This window comes from Sorex araneus, chromosome X (assembly GCF_027595985.1).
Source record: "Sorex araneus isolate mSorAra2 chromosome X, mSorAra2.pri, whole genome shotgun sequence".
In the NCBI taxonomy this organism is placed as follows: Eukaryota; Metazoa; Chordata; class Mammalia; order Eulipotyphla; family Soricidae; genus Sorex; species Sorex araneus.
The window spans coordinates 136,738,551-136,758,082 of record NC_073313.1 but is presented as its reverse complement, the minus strand read 5'-3'; positions in this window follow the sequence as shown (position 1 = coordinate 136,758,082).

The window sequence follows — 19,532 nt, the reverse complement described above, 5'->3', positions numbered from 1 at the left end:
TGGCTTGCCCACAGGATCCCCTTACTTGCAACACTGTTCATTGGGATGTAGGCACATATAAAATACCCAAACTCCTTTCCTCATGAACCAAGAAAGTTCTAGAATGGGATGATCTGGTAAACGAGATAAGAGGCCTTATGTGCAAAATTTTGTTACCACACAACACCATAACATGGGAATCCTTGTTTTCTTTTTTTCCTTTTTGGGTCACACCCAGCGATGCTCAGGGGTTACTCCTGGCTTTGCACTCAGGAATTACTCCTGGCGGTGCTTGGGGGACCATATGGGATGCCGGGGATCGAACCCGGGTTGGCCGCGTGCAAGGCAAACGCCCTACCCGCTGTGCTATCGCTCCGGCCCCCATAACATGGGAATCCTTGAAGAAGGGATTCCACTTAATGAACAAAAAAGGGGAAATGGTATTACTTCTGTCTCCAGAAGCAAAATCTGAAGATCAAGATTCTGAAAATAATGCATGTGCTCCTGTGCTTTTGCAATCCATACTGCCACTTCAATAGCCACTTAAGTGCTGCCTCTACCATCCCTCTCACTGCCTGCATAAATGTCCCTGCAGCTGAAGAGAGTCAGCTGTCTCCATTCTCAGGGCCAGTGAGAGCTGGGAGTGATGAAAATCACCAACTTGTCCTAGTTACAGTTGTGAAATTAGGAGGCGGCTATGTTAAGGGTTAAAGGTTCCAAATGCTTTATGAATAGAAATGGAAAGTATCAAGAAAGCTAAATATGCATGTATTCATGGTAAAAAATTAAGATTTAAAAAATTTTGTCAGAAGATTTGTACTTAAAGGGAAAATTGGTCTCTAATGAAAGGAAAAAAGCAAAACAATTTAAAGACTTTGTCCCTTTTATCTAAATTGTTTATTTGCAAAGGTTGTTTTAAAGGTGCACAATTGAACTCTTTTAAGACTATCTGAGCTGTGTACTGGAGATGAAGAAAAATGCACTTGAGTGGAAAATTTTGTGTTTTGGGTAAGGGGTTTACAGAATTAGAATTTAAATAGAGGGTGGGAAAATGAAATAACTTTCAGACAATTGGAATAAGTTGAAGGGGCTTAGTAAATTAAGAAGCTGTGTATGTGATGCTGGGAGAAAAGGCAGCAGAGATAGAGAAGGGAACACCTAGTAGAGAATGTTGGGAGGACCAACTCGGGTTGAAAGCTGCGTGCCGAAAGTAGATTATAGACCGAATATGATGGTCACTCAATACCTCTATTGCAAACTACAACATCTAACAGGAGAGAGAACTAAAGGAAATGCCCTGCCAAAGAGGCAGGGTGGGGTGGTGGGAAGGATACTGGAAACATTGGTGGAGGAGAATGGGCACTGTGGAGGGATGTAAACGAAATGCAAATATGAAAGTTCATAAGTATGTAACTGTACCTCATGGTGATTCACTAATAAAAATTTTTGTAAAAAAGAAGCTGTGTATGTGAAAAGAAGCCTGGTAAAGGAGGGAATTCTAGATCAAATTAAATGATTGTTTTAGGAAAGTTAAAGAAGTTGAGACATTGTGCCAGAATAGACTTACATCAACATGGTCTTGATTTTAACAAGAATAATCTTATTTGAAATCTTGAATTTTGCACTGCTTTTGAAACTATGTTACTCTGATTAAATGTGTAGTTAAAAATGTTTTATAATAACATGTGAACATTTTGTGAGAATATGTAAGGTTACAAGAGTTGGACTTTTAAGAAAATTGAAAAGCAGGGATATTGGTCTATAATTTTCTTTGTTAGTGGTGTCTTTGCTTTTGGTATTAGGCAGATATGTGCCTCAGAGAAACTGTTTGGGAGAGTTCCTGTTTCTTCAATTTCCTGGAAAAGCATGAGGAGAACTGGCAAGAGGTCCTATTTAAATGTTTGGAAGAATTCACTAGTGAATCCATCTGGACCTGGGCCTTTGTTCTGGGGAAGACTTTTGATTACAGTTTTAATTTCCTTGATATTAATGGATCTATTCAAGTATTCCAAGTCTTCTTCGTTCAGTCTTGGGAGATTGTAGGAATCAAGGAATTCATCCATTTCTTTTAGGTTCTCTTGTTTCGTGGCATACAGACTTTCAAAGTAGTCTCTGATGATGTTTTGAATTTCACTGGTTTCTGTTGTGATGTCCCCCTTTTCATTTCTGATTTGGTTTGTTAGGGTTCTCTCTCTCTTTCTTTGTGAGTCTTGCTAGCAGTATATCAATTTTGTTTATTTTCTCAGAGAACCAGTTCTTGCTTACATTGAACTTTTGGATTGTTTTCTGGGTTCCCAATACCCAGCTGATAAGGGGTTGATACCAAGGATATATAAGGCACTGGCTGAACTCTACAAGAAGAAAACATCCAAATCCATGAGAAAATGGGGTGAAGAAATGAACAGAAACTTTTCCAAGGAAGAAATATGAATGGCCAAAAGGCATATGAAAAGATGCTCCTCATCACTAATCATCAGGGAGATGCAGATCAAAACAACTATGAGATACCACCTCACACTACAGAGACTTGCACACATCCAAAAGAACAAAAGCAGCCTCCATTGGCGTGGATGTGGGGAGAAAGGAATCCTTCTACACTGCTGGTGGGAATGCCGATTGGTTCAGTCCTTTTGGAAAACAGTATGGATGCTTCTCAACAAATTAGAAATTGAGCTCTCATTTAACCCAGCAATACCACTACTGGGAATATATCCCGGAGAATCAAAAAGGTTTAGTCGAAATGACATCTGCACTTATATGTTCATTGCAACACTGTTTACAATAGCCAGAATCTGGGAAAAAACCCGCGTGCCCGAGAACAGATGACTGGTTTAAAGAAACTTTGATACATGTATACAATGGAATACTATGCAACTGTTAGAAAAGATAAAGTCATGACCTTTGCATATGAGTGGATCAACATGGAAAGTATCATGCTAAGAGAAATGAGTCAGAACGAGAGAGACAGACATAGGAAGATTGCGCTCATCTGTGGAATATAAAGTAACAGAATAGGAGACTAACACCCAAGAATAGTAGAAATAAGTACCAGGAGGTTTGTTTCATGGCTTGGAAGCTGGCCTCACATACTGGGGGAAAAGGCAGCTCAGATAGAGAAGGGAACACCAAGTAAAATGTGGTTGGAGGACCCGCTCGGGAAGGGAGATGCGTGCTTAAAGTAGACTATAGATTGAACACGATGGCCACTCAATACCTCTATTGCAAACAACAACACCCAAAAGGAGAGATAGAACAAAAGGGAATGCCCTGCCAGAGAGGCGGGGTGGGGGTGATTGTAGTGGGGGGTGGGAGGGATACTGGGTTCATTGGTGGTGGAGAATGAGCACTGGTGGAGGGATGGGTTCCCGACCATTGTATGACAGAAACACAAGCACGAAAATGTGTAAATCTGTAACTGTACGTCATGGTGCTTCACAAATAAAAAAAATAATAAAAAAAAGAAAATTGAAAAGCAATTAGAATTTTTGCATCAGAATGAATAAATTATTAAAGATGAGTCTAAATTCATATAATTTGGTTTGAGATCATACAATATGGCTGTTTTAATTAATTTAGGGAAATTTTGTCTTAAAGCTAATCACCTGAAGTAATGTAGGAGATTGGATCATGATGTAAGTGAAATATTTGCTTTTCTCTCTCTCTTTACACCTTTTACGTGTTTTTAAAAAATTTTATTTATTTTATTTTATTTTTTTTTAATTTATTTTATTGAATCACCATGTGGAAAGTTACAAAGTTCTCAGGTTTATGTCTCAGTTATACAATGCTCAAACACCCGTCCTTTCACCAGTGCCCATATTCCACCACCAAAAAATACTCAGTATACCTCCCACTCCACACCCCCCAACCCCCCTCCCCCACCTGCATAACAGATAAATTTCACTTCATTTTCTCTTTACCTTGATTACATTCCATATTTCAACACAAAACTCATTATAGCTGTTGAAGTTTCAACACAGAACTCACTACTCTTGTTGGAGTTTATCCCCCCAAACTACGACCCTATTGACAAGGAAACATTTGATAATTAGTTTTCCACTGATGAGAATGAAGAGATATAAAGTTGTGCGGCCGCAGTAGCATGGTTTAGGATTTATGTATTTTAGTAATTAAGTCCAGGGAGATTTAAGTTGGAAATTGCATCATTTCCCTTCCTGGGGCAGCATGGAGCAAAAGCTTAGTTCACAGTCTGGAGACATGGCTTCAAGCACCTTCTGGGACCAGAAGTAATGTAGCTGGCTCTGGATCTTGGTCGTTCAGCAGCAAAGCAGCTGTGCAAAAGCATGGCCACCCGGGTAAAATCTCGGCAGAGTGCGAGCCACTATTGGCCCCGGCCTGAGACTGCCCAAACCTCCCGCTGTTTCAAGTTCAAAACACATTTTTTTCCCTGCGTCACCAAGTTCATACCTGTTTAAAAGTCCCATAATATGGCGGACGCCATGCCGCTTCTTCCCAGAGGGAAGAAAAACCAAGGATATTTCTCCCCTTAGCCGGCGTGGGGCAAAAGCTTAGTTCACAGTCTGGAGACATGGCTACAAGCACTTGCTAGGACCAGAAGTAATGTAGTTGGCTCTGGATCTTGCTCGTTCAGCAGCAAAGCGGCCATGCAAAAGCTTGGCCACCCAGGTCGAATCTTGGCGGAGGGCGAGCCGCTATCTGCCCCGGCCCAAGACTCTACGTGTTTTGTTTTGTGACAATGTCTTGTTTGCATGAACACAAGGAGACAGACAATGCTTTGCCACTGCAGTAAATGACTTCGTAGTTAATTAACTCCAAACTTCTAGTGTTGCAGGGGGATCTTGAAAATCTTAGGCATCCAGAATGAACATTGTCAAAATGGCAATACTCCCCAAAGCACTATACAGATTCAATGCGATCCCTATAAGGATACTCATGAAATTCTTCGAAGAAATTCATCAAACACTCCTGAAATTCATATGGAACAATAAACGCCCATGAATAGCTAAAACAATTCTTGGAAAAAAGATGATGGGAGGCATCACCCTCCCCAACTTCAAACTTTACTACAAAGCGGTAACAATTAAAACAGCATGGTACTGGAACAAAGGCAGAATCGCCAATCAATGGAACAGGGTGGAATATCCCTACATGCAACCCCAAATATATGATCATCTGATCTTTGATAAGGAAGCAAGAAATGTGAAGTGGAGCAAGGAAAGCCTCTTCAACAAACGGTGCTGGCATAACTGGACAACCACATGCAAAAATATGGGCTTAGACCTCGACCTAACAGCATGCACAAAAGTCAGATCAAAATGGATTAAAGACCTCAACATCAGACCACAATCTGTAAGGTATATTGAAGACAAGGTCGGAAATACCCTCCATGATATTGAAGCCAAAGGTATCTACAAAGATTGCACGGAACTAAGCAATCAAGTAGAGACAGAAATAAACAAATGGGATTATATTAAACTAAGAAGCTTCTGCACTGCAAAAGATACAGTAACCAAAATACAAAGGCAATATACAGAATGGGAAAGGATATTCACCCAATACCCATCATATAAGGGGCTGATATCAAGGATATACAAGGCATTGGTTGGAATATACAACAAGAAAACTCCCAACCCCATCAAAAAATGGGGGACGGAAATGAACAAGGAAGAAATAGAATGGCAAAAAGGCACATGAATAAATGCTCTTTATCACTAATCATCAGAGAGATGCAGATCAAAACAACTATGAGTACCACCTCACACCACAGAGAATGGCACACATCCAAAAGAACAAAAGCAACCGCTGTTGGCATGGATGTGGGGAAAAAGGGACCCTCCTACACTGCTGGTGGGAATGCTGACTGGTTCAGCCCTTCTGAAAAACAGTATGGTCGCTCCTCAAAAAATTAGGAATTGACCTCCCATTTGACCCAGCAATACCACTTCTGGGAATATATCCCGGAGAGGCAAAAATGTACAGTCAAAATGACATCTGTACTCGAATGTTCATTGCAGCACTGTTTGCAATAGCCAGAATCTGAAAAAAAAAATCTGAGTGCCCGAGAATGGATGACTGGTTAAGGAAACTTTGGTATATTGACACAATGGAATACTATGCTGCTGTTAGAAAAGATGAACTCATGAACTTTGCATATAAGTGAATCAACATGGAAAGCATCATGCTAAGTGAAATGAGTCAGAAAGAGAGAGACAGTCATAGAAAGATTGCACTCATTCTTGGAATATAAAATTATGTAACAGAATAGGAGACTGACACCCAATAATAGTAGAGATAGTACCAGGAGGTTGGCTCCAAGGCTTGGAAGCTGGCCCCACATGCTGGAGAAAGGGGCAGCTCGCATAGAGAAGGGAACACCAGGTAAAATGTGGTTTGAGGACCTGTACGGGATGGGAGATGTACTCTGAAAATAGAATATAGACCAAACACGATGGCCACATAGTGCCTCTGTTGCAAACCACAGCACCCAAAAGGAGAGAGAGAGAACAAGGGGGAATGTCCTGCCACAGAGGTGGAGTGGGGCGGGGGGGGGGGGGTTGGGGTGGGAGGATGGGAGGGAGACTAGGAACATTGGTGGAGGGGACTGGGCACTGGTGGAGGGATATAAACAAAATGCAAACATGAAAGTTCACAAGTTTGTAACTGTAACTCATGGTGATTCACTAATATAAATAAATAAATAAATAAAAAGAAAAAAAGAGAAAATCTTAGGCATCCATATCATTAGCTTGACTTAAGCTACAGTTGCCCTAAGACTGGGCTTAATTCCTAAGATCTCAAAAGGTGGGGCCCACCGAGTGCTTTGGATGAACCTAGGGCAAGCATTATGCTACCCTAGCTTCAACTCCAGCAGGACCTAAGGGCCAAAAAAATTATAACTGATCAAGAGCACAGTCATGAAACAGGCTCTGAGAACAAGGAAAAGCAACTTACCAGGATCCTACCTATAGCGGTGGGAAAAGCTGAAAAAAGAAAAAACAAAACCAAGCACCTCACTGGAGGTCTGTAGTTCAGGTAATATGTCAAGATGTGCCCAAGAAACACTACCCTGCTCTAACCTTTAGTCCTGTGCGCAGAGAGACAATTTAAGCTTAATCTAAGTTTTAGATAAAAGGAAACTATATTTCTTGCTTTGCTTATGCAAAATGACTGGCAATACTCATCAGAAGTAAGCTTAATCCGTAACTGTGATTATTTCGTAGATCACTGGTAAAGATGGAGAGAAAATTGAATTTCAGTAACTTGGCTTCTGTAAAAAGTAGATCCAAGGTCTACAGAGATGATTGAACAATTATCCTTTAGTATGCTTGATTTAAGATAATTCCTGTTGATAAATCAAATGAAAATTGGTTGATGGATGGTAGCAATCTAATTCATGAGGGAGAGCTGGAGGTGATGGTGGTTTTGATGTCAGTGGACCCCACGGGTGGCTCATGTGAGTTAGGAGGAGAGAAAGACAGTCACCTTCTCCCACTCTGCCTCTGCCACCTGGGACCTGCTCTGGAAGACTAGAACTAGTAGAGTCTGCGATGAGCCCTTGCTCATCTCTGGCCTGAGCCCCGCCAGCCCCACAAGGTGGCCGTCAGGTCACACTTGAAGTCCGCTTGTTCTGCCAGGCACGGGAGTTGATCTCCACCACCTGATTTCTCAGGGAGCCATGGACTCAGGTTGGAGCGAGGATTTGCTCTGTGCAGGAAAGGAGAAACCAGTCCCAGGCTTTACCAGGGCTTTGGGGGTTCTTGTCTCGCTTTCAGAAAAGCATTTCAGGAGTAGACAAGCAGTGATGTAAAACAGATTTTATTTGGAGGATTTTTGGAGGTGTGGAGGGGGAGAGAGAAGAGAGAGACAGAGAGAGAGAGAGAGAGAGATTAACGCACTCAAGAGAGAATGCAGGCTTCTCCAGGATGAAGAGAGCCTTGAGTGGGCTTTTGGACTGGGTTTTATAGGCTCTTCTCGGGTTGTCTTGGTCCGGAAAGTTCTGGAGTCTTCTCTGGGCTGAATCACTTAAATTAATCGGAATAAGGGATGCATAGGAGGGTATTTGAAGAATTTCAGGTCTTGTTCTCTATATTCACAGGGTGGATAAGCCTTAGAACTTTCCTTCCCAGAAATTTTGTTGACCTAAGCTTCATTGCCAAGGGCCTTTCCCTGTCTACCTGCCTACATCAGTTTGTCTGGCCTCCATGAGGTTAGATTTCAGCCTGAGCCAGTCCGGACCCACCAACTCTCTCCATTTCTGGTGGACCTGAAAGAAGAGAGACCTTTGACCCTGCTCCAGGTGTGACCTGGAAGCTGACTGATCAACACGGAAGCCTAAGGAAATCTTCATGTGTCACCCATTGTTTCTTGTCACAGACAATTAAGATTAACTCTGTTCCTTACCTGATACCGTCCCTTAGAAATTGAGGATGAGGCCCTCTAGGTATCTGTAACCTCAACCCAACCACCTACTTACCAGTAGAGGAGAGCAAGCTGAACCACTCCTGCCCAGATATTTTAGATCAAGTGTTTTACTTCCTCTCGGATTTAAAGTGTACACCCCTCTTTTTTTTAAAAAAAATTTATTTATTTATTTGCTTTTTGGGTAACACCCAGCGATGCTCAGGGGTTACTCCTGGCTTTGCATTCAGGAATTACTCCTGGTGGTGCTTGGGGGACCATATGGGATGCTGGGAATTGAACCCGGGTCAGCTGCGTGCAAGGCAAATGCCCTACCTGCTGTGCTATCACTCCAGCCCCGGGTATACCTCTCTTGCAGTCAGACATGCTTTTCACCACTTGCAGCTGCCATTTGAATAATGCAGAATACTAAATGGACTATATAGTCACCATTCATGAGGAAGTGGTGGAGTCTAAATCGTTCCCTATATTGTCACCCACAGGTCAAGCCAGCATCACCCCCTGAGCATTGGACTGTCCAAGAAGCGCCAAACACAGAGGGAAGACTTGATGTCCTTCTGAAGCACAGACTGCCCCACCAGCTGATACTCCTGAAATGTACACTCATGGGTTACGGCTCTCATACAATAATTAATTATCCCTTAATTCTGGTCATAGAACTGGAAGCCACCACACTTCAACGATGAGGACTGGGAAGAAATGTGGCATTGATGTATCTTGGCATGGAAATCTTTCTTATATGTATCCAGTGTTCGTTCTGGTAATGCCGATACTATGCTGCCAAAGGGAGGAAGAGAAGAGCTCAAGTTAGGTGAGAAAATCCTATAGGACCAAACCACCCTCTGGAGTCTGGGTTGCCCCCTGTCCAAGTCACTGCCACCATCATGCTAAATAACCCAGAGAGTGCAAACCGCACCCTTGACTTCTGTTTATTTTTTGTTTGTTTGTTTGTTTTTGCTTTTGGGTCACACCCAGCAATGCTCAGGGGTTACTCCTGGCTTTGCACTCAGGAATTACTCCTGGCAGTGCTTGGGGGACCATATGGGATGCCGGGGATTGAACCCGGGTCGGCTGCGTGCAAGGCAAACGCCCTACCCGCTGTGCTATCGCTCCAGCCCCCTTGACTTCTGGTTATTCCTGAATTCACAACCCCCTATTATGTAGGCTTAAGGGTGAATTGTTAGCAGAGGTGCGTTTTTGGAGACCCCAGTGGAGGTGTACCCTAGCACTTGGTGGCCACTGCTGGTGTGTATTTTGCTTGCCTAACTGACCTAAGCCCCTGCTGTGGCTACAGACCTTTGGTTTGAAAAGATGGTCTGAATTTTGCATTACAGTAAGAGTGCTCCCTCAGGTATACTATTATGGCCAGGAAATGGGGAAAGAAGATTTTATAACACCTATTCAAGAAGAGCAGCACCTGTGCTTATTCCCTTGTTAATTGGTTTGGGAGAAGCTGGATCAACTGCAGTGGGCATTGCGTTCCCTGTTAAGGGATATGTAGACTTACAGGCTGTGAGGAAGCAAAGACATAGTAACCTTAAAGAAATAGAAATGCCAATTAGCAGGTTAGAAGAATCACTGGAATCCCTTTGTTGAAGTGGTGTTATGAAACAGGAGGGGGCTTGTTTTGCTTTTTTTTTAAAAAAAAAAAACAACAGGGAGGCCTGCCTATGCATTTGGGAGAAGCCTGTTGTTTCTATGTCACCCATTCTTGCATAATTAGGGATAGTCTTGCACAGATCTGCAAGTGCCTCCAGGACAGAGAAAAAGGAAGGCAGCAGCTAAATCCATGGTACTACTCCTTATAGGTCTGTTGGTCAGGTGGTGAGTCCTGTCTGCTTACTTATAGCAAGAACCACATACAGGGAGTCAAGCTTCTGGGGCTGAGACCCTGAACCCAAACATGAAAGCTTGTTCCCATAACAAATGTACCCCAAGGATGAGATATATCTCTAGGCAAGATAGTTTAGGTATTGTAATGCTAAAGGTTTGCAAATGTGCACCTTGCAGGAAATATAGCAGGAAAGAATGAAATAGGTACAAATACCTGCTGGCTGCAAAAATGCTCCAGGAAAGCATAGAATAAGACTGTTTAGGGTATTTTAGATACAGGGGCAGCTATTCCTTCTGATAGCTATGTAAAATACTACTATCTCTGCTCTTTATGTACATATTGAATGTTGATGTGCTTATTAACAACTGTCCTTGATGTCTGTCAACATTGGCTCACCTGTTGGAAAGGGGGAGTGGTCAGGGAGTGATATTATATGGAATAAATGGCCTGCCTGTGAGAACACTGATGACTGCCCAGGTGACCTAAAGCCTGGACAGTTCTTGTGTTTGTCTGTCTCCTTATGTGCTTTTTGTCTTATTCTCTGTGACCAGACAGAAGTTGAAGGCGCCAGTCCAATTGGTATTAGACAGATGGTGGTTCCCTACATGATCAATTTGTTTTTTGCTTGTTTTGTTTAGTTTGGTTTGGTCGCACCTGGCAGTACTCAGTGCTTACTCCTGGTTCTGTGTTCATTGGTTACGCCTGGAAGTGCTCAGGGTACTATATGAGGTGCCAACCATTAAACTGGGGGTGGCCGGATGCAAAGCAAGTGCGTTGACCCTTATACTATCTCTCCGGTCCATGTAATGAATTTTATTATTATTATTTTTTAGTTTTGGGGGGTCACATCCAGTGGTTCTCAGGTCTTACTTTTGACTTTGCACTCAGGAATCACCCCTGGTAATGCTTGGGGGAACATATGAGGTGCAGGGATCTGAACCCCAGTCAGCCATGGGCAAGGTTAGCACCCAGTCTGTTGTACTATCTCTCTGGCCCCTGTAATGAGGAGTTTTAAGTTACAATATCTCCCACTAGAGTAAGGTATCTCTGTTGTCTTGTAACAATGTTTCTTATTCATTATTATATACCTCAGGCTTAAAAACATGGGCACACATCTGAGCAGGCTATTAACAAATGCTAGAGACTGAATTAAAAACTTCATGAGGTATATACTATCACGAATCACGAAATCATGAAATCCCATTAATCGCTGATTTCTCGGGCGGGCTCAATAACATCTCATTTCGTCCTTTCCCTGAGATCTTAGAAGTCTATCTCGACTCGGCCCCCCTAACGATGTTGCACTGGGGGCTCTTCAGGGTCAGGGGAATGAGATCCAGCTTGTTACTGGATTTTGCATGGGTACACCATGGGAAGCTTGCAAGGCTGTCCCATGTGGGCAGGAAATTCTCAGAAGATTGCCAGTTTTTCCCAGAGGGAGAAGTAGGCTTTGCGGCCGCGTGCTTCTGAGAGCTTGCTTTTACGTCTCTCTCTGGATGTTGGCCGTTGATGGAATTACACACACCTGGGTTCCTCTGCCATACCTTCATGCATGAGGCCTGTCCGAACGTGTGGAGAGGGGCCTCCAGCATGGCTGTAGCTAGGTTCCGGTGGTCTTTGGCCGCTGGGAGCTCTGCTCGGGGCGAGGAGGGAAGCTGGAACCCATCCCCTCCGAGGGGCCCCGGGGAAGACAGCCAGGCGTGCGGGCAAGAGGTCTATACTATACATTAAGAAATGAGAAACAGGGACAGGAAGGATAGCTTTAAGGGACAGTACACATGCTTTGCATCACAAGGACTGCATTTGATCTCAACACTGCATGCTCCACTTCTAACACCAAGCACTACAGGAAGAAACCCTGAGCACTCCACTGAGTAGCACCCTGCACCTTGGGTGTGTCTCAAACCGCCCCCCTCAAAAAAGAAAGCAGAAACAAGAGGAGGAAATAAAATATAAACTACACAGAGTACTCCAAGTATAATAAAATAAAACAAAAATAAAAATCTTCCAATATTCCAAAACACCTCCTTCAAAATACTGTAGGGTAGGGGCTGGAGTGATAGTACAGCAGGTAAGGCATTTGCATTCATGTGGCAACCCAGATTTGATACTCAGCATCCTATATAGTTTCCTGAGCTTGACAGGAGTGAACCCTGAGTGAAGAGCCAGGAGTAAGCCCTGAGTATTGCCAGGTGTGGCCCCCAAACAAAACAAAACAAAAAATACAGGGTATCTACACTCGAATAAGAATTTATCTTAAAGAAAAAAGAAAAAAACAAAAACAAAAAAACAAAAACAAAACAAAACAAAAAGAATTTATCTTAAGTAGCATGGCATTGATGTCGGTGGGCCCCACGGGTGACTTACATGAAGTGGGGAGGAGAAAGACGGTCACTTTCTCCCCAGCCGCCTCTACCACCCGGGACCCAGAATTACTGGGTTTTTGTCTCTCTCGCGGAAAAGAATTTCAGGAATAGACAAGCAGTTAAGTGAATAGATTTTATTTAGAGGTTTCTGAGGGAAGGAGGAAGGGATAAGTGGGAGAGAGAATAGTGAAAATAACGTGCTCAAGAGAGAACGCGGGCTTCTCCAAGGGTGGAGGAAGCCCCTACACATGACCAAGCTTTAGACACAAAAGTATGAAAGTACATATCTCAAGAGGGGAGATGCGGGCGACACATGTGCTGGGCCACACAGGCGTAAGCAGCACATGGGCTCAGGCAGCATATGTGCTCCCTTCCTTTGTTCAAGGTGTCTTTTATAGGGTTTCTTTAACCTGCCCCCACCCACATGGGGTTTCTTTCCAGGTAAAAGTTCGTTGCTAAGGTTACCAGGTAGGTTGGGAGTGGTGATGGCCTTCTTTGGAGAACCTCCTGGGGAGGGGTCCATTATCCTCAGGGTCCACTGATGGGGTCTTTTGTTTACTTGAATCTGCAAGTCTTAAGAGTCTCCTTCCCAGAGACTCTGTTAAATCTCAATTTTCATTGCCAAGGGCCTTTCCCTATCTACCTGCCTACATCAGCATGATGACATTCATAGTGGGATCTCCCATTTATAATAGAAGCCCTCTCATAATTCTCAAATCTACTTTATGTATCTCTGTTTATCTATCCTGTAGTATGGAACACAATTTCCTGACACACCAGAAGAAGTAAGAAGCAAGAAAGCATGGATATGAAAACTGTTCCTTTCAGGATAGATCCCTTTTACTCTGATTCACAGGCTTTGCTTCTTTCTCAAAATATTAGAATTTCTAAATAACTAAAACCAGGACCAGAGAGATATCTCAGTGGGCTGAAGGATGCTTTGCATGATCCCTTGAACACTGGAGGAATTGACCCCCAAACACAGAACCAACAATATCCCCTGAGCATTGTAGGGGCAACCAGCAAACTATTAACAAAATAGCTAAATAAATAAATAAACAAAATCCATCCAAGAAACGTGTTGTTTCTTCCTGGTCTGTTGTATTTCTCAACTAATAATAGAATTGAAGGGTCAAGTTTGCCTGTCACTTTAACAGGTCTTATCTGAGAGTTGTTAATGGGTCCTATCTCATTGTAGGATGGGTCTTTTCAAGAAGATTTGCATAGGTTTTGCATAAGATGTTAAGAGTAAGAACTTTTCTTTTTTTACTTTTTAAATCACCAGTGACATTTTATTTAAAAATCCCCCCCTTCCTTTTGGGCACTGTGGTTTGCAGTACAGGTACTTAAAGGTTATCATATATATCCCATTACCTACTTCTATGAACTTTTCTAATATATTTTACATTGATATCTGGAATGTAGGTCAAATGACAGCTTGTTGAACTTTGAAGAAACTGTTTCCATTCCTTAATGCAGTTGACCTAGGTTAAGGGACATCTCTGCAAACAATCTTTTGACGGGAGAAATCTACAATAAGACAGATCAAATATCTAGAGAAAAGGTTTTGTCATGTCCAGTAATTTCCTCTTTGTTATGCAAACCTTTTTCTTTCCCCTTGATTCCCAGCTCTCTGCACAGGATGGTTACCATGTTGTTTTGTGCTATTTGCTTTAGAATTTATTTACACCCAGGGAATTTCTTCACACAAATGTTCTTAATTTTAATTTTTATTCTATTAATATATCTGATGTTAATTTCTTTGTCCAATCTCAGAGAAACCTAGAGAGGTAAAGAAATTCTTATCTACATTCCAGCATCATATTCTTCATGTTCCATTCATTTGTAAGACATTGCTACTTTCTTTTTGCTGGTTAAGGTGTCTGAATCACCTTATTATCCCTGACTCACTATTGATGGGTCATATGAAACTTCAGAATTTCTTTTGTGTTGTAGGTATCAGCAGGAAGCAGCAAAGAGTTTCTCTACATAGTTGCTTATTAATATAAATTAAAACAAAACTTCCATAAATTTGAACCATTTTCCAAAGTTATGGTCCAAATTATTATTGGGCCACACCTGGAAGTGGTCAGGGCTTACTCCTAGCTCTGCTCTCAGGGATCACTCTAGGTAGAGTTTGGAGGACCATATACGGTGCTAGGGATCAAAACCAACTCAACCACTTGCAAGGCAAGCACCACACCTGCTATACCATCTCTCCAGCTCTAAATAATTTCAGAATACCTCTATGGGTTAGGCATTATTCTTTTACACACATATATTTATTTAGTTTAGAAACCATGATTTACAAAGTTGTTGACAATAGTTTCAAGCATACAAAGTTTAAATAAAAAGAACCCCTGTAAAAACTGTAGATAGGTGACCAAAGAGGTAGTACAGTGGTTAAGGCTTGTGCCTTGCATGCAGCTGATCCTGGTTCAATCCCTGGTACCCGATGTAGTCCCTTAAGCCCACCAGAAGTGACCCCTGAGTGCAGAGCCAGAGTAAGCCCTGAGCAGTGATGAGTGTGGCCCCCAATCAACAACAACACCAAAAGATCCAAACCCAACAAAATCCAACAACAAAACAGTAGTTGGAAGAATTTAGATGTGCATTCAAGGTCTAAGTTTGTTACCATTGGTGTTATAAATAGTGAAGGACGTTTCTTAAATTTCCCTTCTAGAAAAGGGAATCTGTTTACCAGATAAAAAAGAGCCTGTAGGCAGCCTTAATATGCTATGTTATCACAGTTCTCCTGGGAACATTACGGCTACTTTTGATGATAAGGAGGCCCAATGGCAGTGGGACTGAGAACAGGACATAAAGCTGTGAGGGACTTATGGAGAATATTAAATGACTACCTCTCTGTAAGAAAGATGTATTAATGATTTCAATGTCATAATGTAAATTCTTGCTGGCCACTGCACCTTAAATATAATGGGATTTTTAGAAATTTGTTAATATCCCTATCAAAAAAGACATAATGCTTTGTGTTACTCACTGTATCAATTGTGTTAGATTGTCTAGGATGGCATAATAATGTTAGATTGTCTAGGATGGCATAATAATGTACTTCTTCCTGATTACAAAGCTATTCTGAAATTTGATCATCATGCTTATACCCAACAGTTTCAACAATATGGCACAGACAGTCTCTTTCACCTGTGCCCTGTTACATTTTGTAAGTCAAGTTTTCTGGTGTCATGAAATAGTCTTTACAAATGAATCACAAACAAGTGCCAGTTTTGTTTTTTCCCCTCTCTGCTTTGGTCACAAGTTTCAAGGTCAACCAAGTTTTCTTTCCTCTCTATTATTTAATAGTCAAATAGCCTGAAAGGGGCTGGTAATATGCCTCAGTGGTAAAGCACATGCTTCTCATGTGTGAGGTCCTGGGTTAAACACCTGGCACTGAAATAAAAGCCATCAGTTGATAAGATTCATGTCTTTGAAACTTACCTGCTTAACTTGCTGCTCAATTTATAGTTAATGCCTCAGTGACCTCATTGATTCAGGAAACCGTACTTCATACCAATTGTGTGTCTGTATGAATTAGACTCTGTTAATTCTTGAAATGTATATTATCTCAAATTATGATATATTATTATATACCTGTCATGAAAGCTGGCATAAATATATTATTGTTGGGTTCTGAGTTCAGAATTTATCCATTAAGACATTTGTTCACATGTTTGAAACTTCTAAATTCGTGTTAACTTAGTTGGCTGTTAGATCTGTCAATTGATCATAGAGCTGTCAAAATATCCCACAATTTTAATGATTTTGCCCATTTCTAGTTATAATTCTTTAAAGTTTTTGCCTTATGGATTTTGAAGCCATGTTCCTGAGGTTTCTGGAACACGCTCTAATCTGGAAGGGGTTCTGATAAAGCTTTTGCTCTACTCTGATGATAGAATAGTTCCCTGCTGACACAATAATTACAAATGCCATCTCTAATACCCTGGGTTTTTTTTTTTTTGCTTTTTGGGTCACGCCCGGTGAGGCACAGAGATTAACTCCTGGCTCTGCACTCAGGAATAACTCCTGATGGTGCTCAGGGGACCATGTAGGATGCTGGGAATTGAACCCAGGTCGGCCATGTACGAGGCAAACGCCCTACCCGCTGTGCTATCGCTCCAGCTCCTACCCTGTCTTTATGAAGTATAGCATTGTAAGATGGCACAAGTTAATTTATTCTATAGGTATCATACACCACATCATAGCAAACACTTATTATCTTCATTTTATATTTTCACAATAGAGTGACTTACATATATTTGATTTTAGATCTATTTTTTTCTCTAGCTTTTAATGACCAATTCAAGGTGTTCCAAATTTTTCTTCCCCATATAATCTCATCAAGACCGTGTAATCAATAATTTTAAGAAGTATATGGCTTCACTGCTTGAAAATAGTTTTCACCTCTACTGCCTTGCCACTTAAAACTATATATTCAATAATGAAAATCGCCTCCTTTAGAAAGGTTTATGGGGGCTGGAGTGATAGTACAGTGGGTAGGGCATTTGCCTTGCACACGCCTTCCCCGGGTTCGATTCCCAGCAGCCCATATGGTACCCCGAACAACGCCAGGAGTAATACCTGAGTGCAAAGCCAGGAATAACCCCTGTCCATCGCCAGGTGCTATCCAAAAAAGCAAAAAAAAAAGTTTATATCCTGTTTTAAGTTTTCTTTAACTTTTTAATTAAAAATTTATAGTAGAACCTATAATGGACTGGAGTGATAGCACAGAGTGTAGAGCCTTTGCCTTGTATGTGGCCGACCTGGGTTCGATTCCTACATCCCTCTCAGAGAGTCTGGCAAGCTACTGAGTGTATCCCGCCTGCATGGCAGAGCCTGGCAAACTACCTGTGGTGTATTCGATATGTCAAAAACAGTAACAAGTCTCACAATGGAGACCTTACTGATGCCCGCTTGAGCAAATTGATTAACAACGGGACGACAGTGCTACAGTGCTACAGAACCTATAATATTATTTTATGCTTGTAGCACTTCTATCCCATGCCCACTACCAGAGTGTGAAGTTTCTTCCATCATTATTCCTAAACCTCTTTGAGGTCCCTCACCCATGTAGCAACCTTAGATCACAGTTCTTTAACCTTATTTCAGGGCTCATTTCCATTAAAGATTGTCCAATACCTTGAATTTTTATTTATATTCTGCATATGAGTGATAGTATATGACATTTTCTTTTTCTTTTATGACTCAATTAATCTAGCAGGACAGACTCATTTCATCCAAGGTGCAGCAAACTGTAAGATTTCCACTGTTCATAGCTGAGTAGTGTTCCATTACAACTACTATTAGCGGGGAGGGCTATTGCTATTTCACAACTTCACCCATATGTGTTGGGCACTTGGGTCATTTCCAGATCTTGGCTATTGTAAATAATTTTGTGAAGAACATTAATGGGCATATTTCTTTACCAAAGAAACATTTTTATGTTCTTGTGGTAGATCCCTAGGAATAGAAATACAGGTCACATGGAAGCTCTATTCTTTTATTTTCAATATAAAGGATGTGTTAATTTATCATTTAAAGCGGAAAGCTCTATTCTTAATTAAAAACTTGGTGGGTGCTTGAGGGGGAGACCAAATTCTACTTTTCTCAGAGCTTACTGTTAGCCTTGTGCTGGAGTCAAACCTGGCAACGCTCAGAGAACTGTGTGAAGCGCCAGGGACTGGCTGGCTAAGTGTAAGACAAGTGCCCCAAATCTTGTACTATCTCTCTGGATCTGAAACCCTGGAGTCAACTGGAATCCCAATTCTCCTTTATTCTCCATATCCCATTTATTTCCAAATCTTATTTTAAAAATTTTAGTAACTATCAAAATCTATTTAAACTCTTAGTGCCTTGGCTTGGGTTTTCATCACCGAATTCCTTCAAGTTGATCTCCTATTGTGTGTGTGTGGGAGGGGGTGGGTGGGAAGAGGGTGTTTGCTTTTTTGGGCCACACCTGGCAGTGCTTAGGGTTTACTCCTGACTCTATGCTCAGGGATCACTCCTAGCCAGGCTTCAGAAGACCATATGGAGTGAATGCAAGGCAAGCGCCCATCTGTTGGACTCTCTGTGGCCCCATCCCTTCAATTGTGTTTTAGTTATCTTCTTAAAAGTTAAGTTTAATGATGGCTGGAGGAATCAGTCGGGATGGGAGATGCGTGCCGAAAGTAGATAATGAACCACACATGATGACCTCTCAGTGTCTGTGTTGCAAGCTATAATGCCCAAAAGTAGAGAAGTATGGGGAATATTGTCTGCCATGGGGGGTGGGGAGAGGGTGGTAAAGGGGGGATATATCGGGATATTGGTGGTGGGGAATGTGCACTGGTGGAGGATGGGTGTTTGATCATTGTGAGATTGTAACCCAAACATGAAAGTGAGATTGTAACCCAAACACTATCTCAGGGTGATTCAATAAAATAAAATAAAAAAAAAGTTAAGTTTGCTCATGAGATGGCTCCTTAGTAACTCACCGTTGCTTTAGGGTGAAGTACCAACTCCTTAATATTTAGCACCTTAAAGCTGTATTCCACCTAAAGAGTCTAAATGATTAGACTCTTGCTATGACTGTGGTTTTGCAATTTACACCAAGTTGTCATGACGTTTACTTCTTCAATGAATATATATATTATTTCCTCTGCCTAGCAAATTCTTCCTTGCATATTGTGACTATTGACTACTTGTCCATGATGACTCTGGTTTAGGCATTTCCTATTTGTTTTTCTTCCGTAGTATGATGTGATCACAACTTTATTGCTTCCTAACTTTTTCTTTTCTTTTTTTCTTGTGGGGGGGAGCACACCGGGTGATGTTCCTGGCTCTGTACTCAGGAATTACTCCTGGCAGATCCCAGGGACCATATGGGATGTTGAGGATCTAATCTGGGTGGGCGATGCGCAAGGCAAACGCCTTACCTGGTACTATCACTGTACTACTGT